This window comes from Pseudoliparis swirei, chromosome 6, assembly GCF_029220125.1.
Source record: "Pseudoliparis swirei isolate HS2019 ecotype Mariana Trench chromosome 6, NWPU_hadal_v1, whole genome shotgun sequence".
NCBI lineage: Eukaryota > Metazoa > Chordata > Actinopteri > Perciformes > Liparidae > Pseudoliparis > Pseudoliparis swirei.
The window spans coordinates 11,345,377-11,352,058 of NC_079393.1; positions in this window are offsets into that span (position 1 = coordinate 11,345,377).

Consider the following 6,682-nt stretch of genomic DNA (forward strand, 5'->3'; position numbering starts at 1 on the left):
ATTTACAAATAAAAAACAACACAATATTTACAGTAAGTGTGTGTGTGTGTGTGTGTGCCTAAGAGGGGCAGTTGTGTGGGTCTATGTGGGGGTCCTGGTGAGGTCGGAGTTCACAATCCTGATGGCCTGAGGAAAGAAACTCCGTCTCAGTCTCTCTGTTCTTGCAGCGTGACTACGGGCGCCTGCCTGACCGCAGCAGCTGAAACAGTCTGTTGTTGGGGTGGTGAGGATCCTTCATGATCCTGCCGGCTCTGGTTCTGCACCTCCTGGTGTACAAGTCCTGCAGGGTGGAGAGTGTCCTGTCCTGAGCGGAGCAGTTGCCAAACCAGGCTGTGATGCTTCCTGTCAGGACCAGAGTAGAAGGACTGAAGGATCCTCTGGGAAACTTTAAATTTCCTCAGCTGCCTGAGGTGGTAGAGGCGCTGCCTTGCCTTTCTCACCAGAGTGTCTGTGTTTGTTGACCATGTCAGATCCTCGGTGATGTGGACTCCCAGGTATTTATACCGCTCACCCTCTCCACAGTAGTCCTTAATCCCCAGTGGTGAGTACGTCCTCTGTTGTTGTACCCTCCTAAAGTCCACAATCAGCTCCTTAGTTTTGGTGACATTCATGATGAGGCTCTTGTCCTGGCACCAGAGTGACAGATCAGCAACTTCCTCCAGGTAGGCCTTCGTCGTTGTCGGAGATCAGGCCCACCACCACTGTGTCATCCGCAAACTTGATGATGGTGTTGAGCTGAACCTGGCCACACAGTCATGTGTGTACAGGGGCTGAGGGGGGATCCTGTGTTCAGGGTGACCTGACCACCTGTGGCCTGGCGGTCAGGAAGTCCAGGATCCAAGCACACAGGGGGTGTTCAGTCCCAGCTCAATCAGCTTGCCGCCAGTCTGGAGGGACTATGGTGTTGAAAGCTGAACTATAATCAATGAACAGCAGTCTCCCCCTCTGGCTGTCCAGATGAGAGAGTGTGGTGTGCAGTACCTGGGAGACAGCATCATCCGTGGATCTGTTTGGGCGATAAGCAAACTGCAGCGGGTCCATGGAGGAAGGAGGAAGGCGCAGATGTAGTCCTTTATCAGCCTCTCAGCATTTCATGACCACGGTAGTCATTCATACATGCTGGAGAAGCATTCTTGGGCACAGGGACAATAGTGGATCTCTTGAAGCAGGCGGGGACCACGGACTCAGCCAGGAGAGGTTGAATATTGTGGTGAACACTGGAGCTAGCTGGTTAGCACAGGTCTTCAGTACTCCCCCAATATGCCATCTGGACCTGCAGCTGGTGTTCACCTCAACAGAGCCCTCCTCACACTGTGCTCGGTCACAGAGAGTGTGTGTTCATGAACTCACCTCGGCTCTTAACGGTGTGTTGTTGTTGCCGGCCGAGGCGCTGTTGTTGCTAGCCTCAAACCGTGCATAAAATGAGTTCAGGTCGTCCGCTAGGGATGCGCGGCACTCACCATAGCGGGGTCTGCTCTGGTAGTTTGTGATAGTCCGTAGCCCCTGCCATAGGCGCCTGGTGTCGCGCTGCTCCATCTGTGATTCCACTCTGTCTCGGTACCTCCTTTGGCGTCTTTCACGCCTCCTCAGTCCATAGACCGCTGCCTTGTACTGCCCCATGTGCCGGATACAAGACCGGAGTTATAGGCAGCAGTACGGGCGTCACAGCTTCACGGATGGATCTATCAACCCACGGCTTTTGGTTAGGAAAGATCCTAACTTTTACCGTGGGGACGATGGTGTCCGCTAGCGTGCTATGAGGCTCATTGCTACTTCATAAACTTCGCTGGTCACTGGAACTGGATTGGATCATGTCCCAGTCGACGATACGTGCGTCCTGTAGCTCAGCCTCTGATTGGTCAGACCACCGTTCATTCGTTCCTACCGATCCTTTGTTTATACTCCGGAAGCAGAAAAATGGCGGCATGGTCTGATTTCCTAACGGAGGGAGAGAGACAGCCTTGTAGCCTCTCTTGAATGGCGTATAGCAGTGGTCCAACGTTCTTTCCTCTCATGACTTTTTAGGTTTGCCCTGTTAAGTCCCAGCCACCACCACAGCCGCCGCCGCGATAGTGGTGATGACCGAGCTGAACTCAGATGTTCCAGGTTCGGCGAGCAGGAGAGAAAGAGTCTTAATGTTCTTGGGGTCACACCACATGTTGTTTCCTCCACCCTTAGATTTACCAGACTCTTCCGAAATCATCCATCTTATTTTCCAAAGAGTAATTAATCTGTGCGTGCCATGATTTTACACAGATGAGGCGGAATAGCTTTTGTAATAATGGCTTCACAGCATTTTGACGGCTATAGACTGTAACTGTACACATCTTAAAGAGACCCAGTGGAACTGACATGTAGTGTGTGCTAAATGACCCTGAACATCTGTATGATTGTATCAGACAGCTGATAGAGTAGAGACAGAAATGAAACTAGGGAAGAGAAACGGGCATGACGTGCAATAAAGGGCCGCCAGCTGGAATTAAATGCTGCTGGTAAATTGTTCCTTCTTAACCACCATCCATCCTGACCCTTAGCTTTGATAGAAACCAACTGCTCCACCTCATTAACGTAATATGCTTAACGCTAAAGCTGGCAACTTTAATGAAACTTACGTTCTGTCTCTATATTCTGACAGTAGTACATGAGACAGAAAATCTGTGAAAACAAATCAGGCTCCTCTGCCTCTTCTAGCCCCCCTAATGGCCTTGGCAAGACTCCACTGCGTTTCAAGAAAAACAAGCAATCAGAGCCGAGGAGTCTCTAACGCAGCTGTCAATCACCGCTCTGGAGGATCATGAACTCCGATCAAACTGTCAAACTAGGCTGCGCTGATCAAATATGAATCAACATCCTGTTACTGTATTTGCTATTTTTCCCCTCACATGTTTTTGAATGTAGAATTACGCAGATCTTCTGGTGATCGAAGGCAGCTTCTGGATTTGGCTATTAGTGCCTTTTACTACGATTGAAGTGTTTGTACTGGGAAGTTCATTTACCTCAAAATAATGTGTCAGTTGAGTTATAGATACTGCTTTCACAATGTAATTAAATGGTAAACATTTTTTTTTTTATGGGCCCCAGATACCCAGAAATTGTAATTCCACCGTTTGACCATTACATCAACGCAGCGCTCTTTCGGGGCGCTGAGTCCAGACTTTGAGAGCTGTTTATCGGCAATAAAGCAAATTGCCGTATTACCAGATATTCTGAACTATTCCTTTAAAGGAAACCCTAACAGTTCTCTTTGAAAAAAAATGTATCAGCCAAAACATTTGTGGTAAAGAAGAATGTTATTCAATTTTTTTAAATCTTTGGACACTTGTGTTGAGAAATGTGCTGAGGAAAATCTAAAAGTAAAAAAGCTTTTATAAAAAATAGAAATCTCCCACACACTGCCAATACTTGTGGTAAATTGAAAAAAAAAAAAAATTGTTGACAGTGTGCTAGAAGCAAATTGTTTTGATAAGGATTAAGGTTTTTCTTTTTCTTTTACAAAGTGAATGTTTTTACAGGAGAAGTATTCCACTGTTTACTTCAGTACAGCATGCTCCACAAGTTTCAGTGTGCACTTGCGCATTCCTTTCTGTGTTTATGTGTGCAGCCACACTGTCTCTTGGTATTTAGCGAAAGGTGTGTGATTTTGTGTGAGCCACCCTGTAACTGGCAAGGTAGTCAGACTGACGGCTTGTGCTGTATGAGTGCCATCTCCTCAGCTTGGCTGCCTGTGCTTTTCTCTCTGGTTCCCCTCCTTCCTCCCTCCATCTCATCTTCCATTTACTGTCCGTCAGTGGGGCCCAGCATGGCGAGGGATATTTTTCATTCGCCTTATCGAGCTAGCTGTATAGGCAGGGTCTCTCCCACTCACTGTTCCATAACCTGATGGATCAGCCCTCCAGGTCTGTCTCCTCTGCAGCCAATGAGGTAGCTTGTGACAGTGTGAGGTTAAAATGCCAGAGATGACAGCGGGCGCTCTGTATGTCCTTGCATTGCTCTCCTCCATTAGAGCTGTTCTCACTTTGTGGCTGCATGACTGGTGAGAAAATACACAGCTACTGTCAACGGAGAAGAACAGGGATCTGTTGCTCCGCAGGGGGTCTTGAATAGGATTGTGTGTGCTTCTGTGTGTTGGGAGAGTTCACACAAACTGTTTTCACACTCATGCTTTTACTAGAAGCGTTGTGACAATGATAGAGAGACTTTCAGCAATATCCTAATTTAGCTTTTTTTGAATTTTAATATAATTTCAATAGATTTTTCACATCCCATTTTTGGGGCATTAGCCATTTTGGCCAATTAGGCATTCTAAAATTGGCATGGTTTGTAATGTGGTACCTCACGTTCCTTGTGGAGAATGGGGTGGAGGGAGCAGGAGGAAGAGCAGGTATAACAGGGAGTAATGGGGAGTGGGAGATCGATTACCTGGGGTGGAGGACCAATAAGGGGGCTTAGGATTCACCAGCTGATCATTTAGCTGTAGAAAAGCAATGCTTGCCCCATTCACATTCACGGTATAACTGAATCGCAGTTGTAAACACAAAAAGATCAAATTACTGATACCAACAGCTGGTCGACTCTTGTTATTGTTCTCTCTCCTCCCACTCCATCTCTAAAAATGATCTGGATTACTGTTTTCGCTGCTCCTCTTGATTCCCCAGCAGCCATCTAACTTTTTGCGGACGCAGCCTTATGTTTGCCTTGGCAGTGGCTGAATTGGTGCAGCTGGATAAGCGCACTATGAATTAGATGCAAACAATTGTGCATGAAAGGGAGTGAGTTTAGAGAAAGCTCAGCCACAGACTTAGTAGAGCTGAGACGCACCAGATTGGCTCGTCCAAGCAGTTCATTTCTGATTGGTCTGGCTACGAAGCTGAAATGTGCCTTTTGTGCCACTCGTCCACAAATCTGACATGCTATAGAAATATCTCTCGCTCTTTTTCTCTCTCACACTAATGAACAGCCGCGCTTTTCTCATTTTTCCTGAAAGCAGTATTCATTGATTAATGCCAACCGCCCAGACACCCTGCTTAGTGATTATGGCTCTCACGCTTGGGAGGGGCCACTAATACCCTTAATGAGTCTTAAAAGGCAAAAAATTATACACTCCAATAGTCTTGACATTGGGTGATATTTCAATATTTGGTCACTCTCTCTCGGAGTCTATTTGCCCACACAGTTGGCACATGCTCAAATGCACACACACATTTGCACATGTAAACAAGAGAAACCTTGACTTTCCAGTCCCCTGGTGAGGTCCATGCTCTCTGGATATTTGGGCACAGGCAGGATCCTGCTGCACAGCCTGGAAAAACAAACAGGTAGGTCAAACAGAGAGCTCCCAAAATGCACTGTGATTCAGCTCGGCTCACTCACCACCAAAATTAGCATTTTGATTACATAATCAAAACAAGAAGCCCGAATGCCAAAACCACTATAAAATAATTGTCATTCCATCATCTAGAGTGCTGACTCCACATCCTGCCCGTGGTGGTGTTCCTTCCTGGTGGTAATGTTTGCAATCTGCTATATGAGACTGATTGTGCTAAATCATGTTGTCCGATATGTGATTACACACTTGATGATGATGATAATGTCTTGTTTCCCCCCGAGAAGCGGTCAGCACACTTTCAACGTGATGATGGAGGTCTTTGCTTGTTAATTGAGCGATCACACAGTGGGATAATATGTGCAAAGGACTTCATAGGATCTGCCTCTCACACCATCTTTCCCTGGGGTGAATCTGTTCCCCCCTTGTCTCTGAGTCCACTTCCCTCTAAAGCATGCCGCTTAATTACAGAGCAACAGAGGGAGGAGGTGAGGGCAAAGTGGGAGAATCGAGCAAAAGCCAAAAATACGCAAAAGGAGGCTTTACGCATGTAGCTAGAGGTAAAATGGGCACTCGAGAACAGCTGTGAGAAACTGACGCCGGATAGAGAAGCAGCTCATAATTAGGATTGTTTTAGAAGTAGCGTTTCTTAAATTCAATTAATATTTGATCACGGCTGCACTCTGAGATCCCCCACTGAACCGGCTCTGACTCTGAGGCAAACACACAATGACTGCACATCAGACATGGCGGAGGATTGACAGGCATGTGGCTCCCAGCTTCTTCCAACAGTCTTCCTCCTCCTTAAAGCGCCTGACAAACCTCATTAAGGACTGTTCACGCCAGCTCTATTGACATGAGACATACCAAGAAAGGGCCATGTTTTAAACATCAGATGCTCAAGGTTATATTGCAGAGCCTATACATGCGTCTATAAGCGCTTTGAGCCGTAAAAGCAGTCACGGTGTGTGTCTTCTATGCGTGGAATGTGCCATCAGTTCCTGCTGCAGTATCTTACATGTTGGCGTCTGAGGTGTAAAGAAAATGATGGGCCTTGTTTTAATAACAGTGGGAATATTATCATTCAGTGCGGACAGCTTTTGCACCGAGTCCCACCAGAGCCACGTTCTCACCCTCGCCTTTACTCCTCTGAAATATTGATATAATGTAACAGGCTATTTGCATTGCATATTTTATTCAGCGTTATATTTGTTTATTCTTCTTCTTCTTCTTCTTCTTCTTCTTCTTCTAAACACAGCGCTCTAAGCTCCGTCTCTCACTGTTTATTGCACACTGTTTGCAGTAGCACTTTATGTAATTTGCTCCAGACAGATTTGTCAGGCTGGATGTGGTCCATAT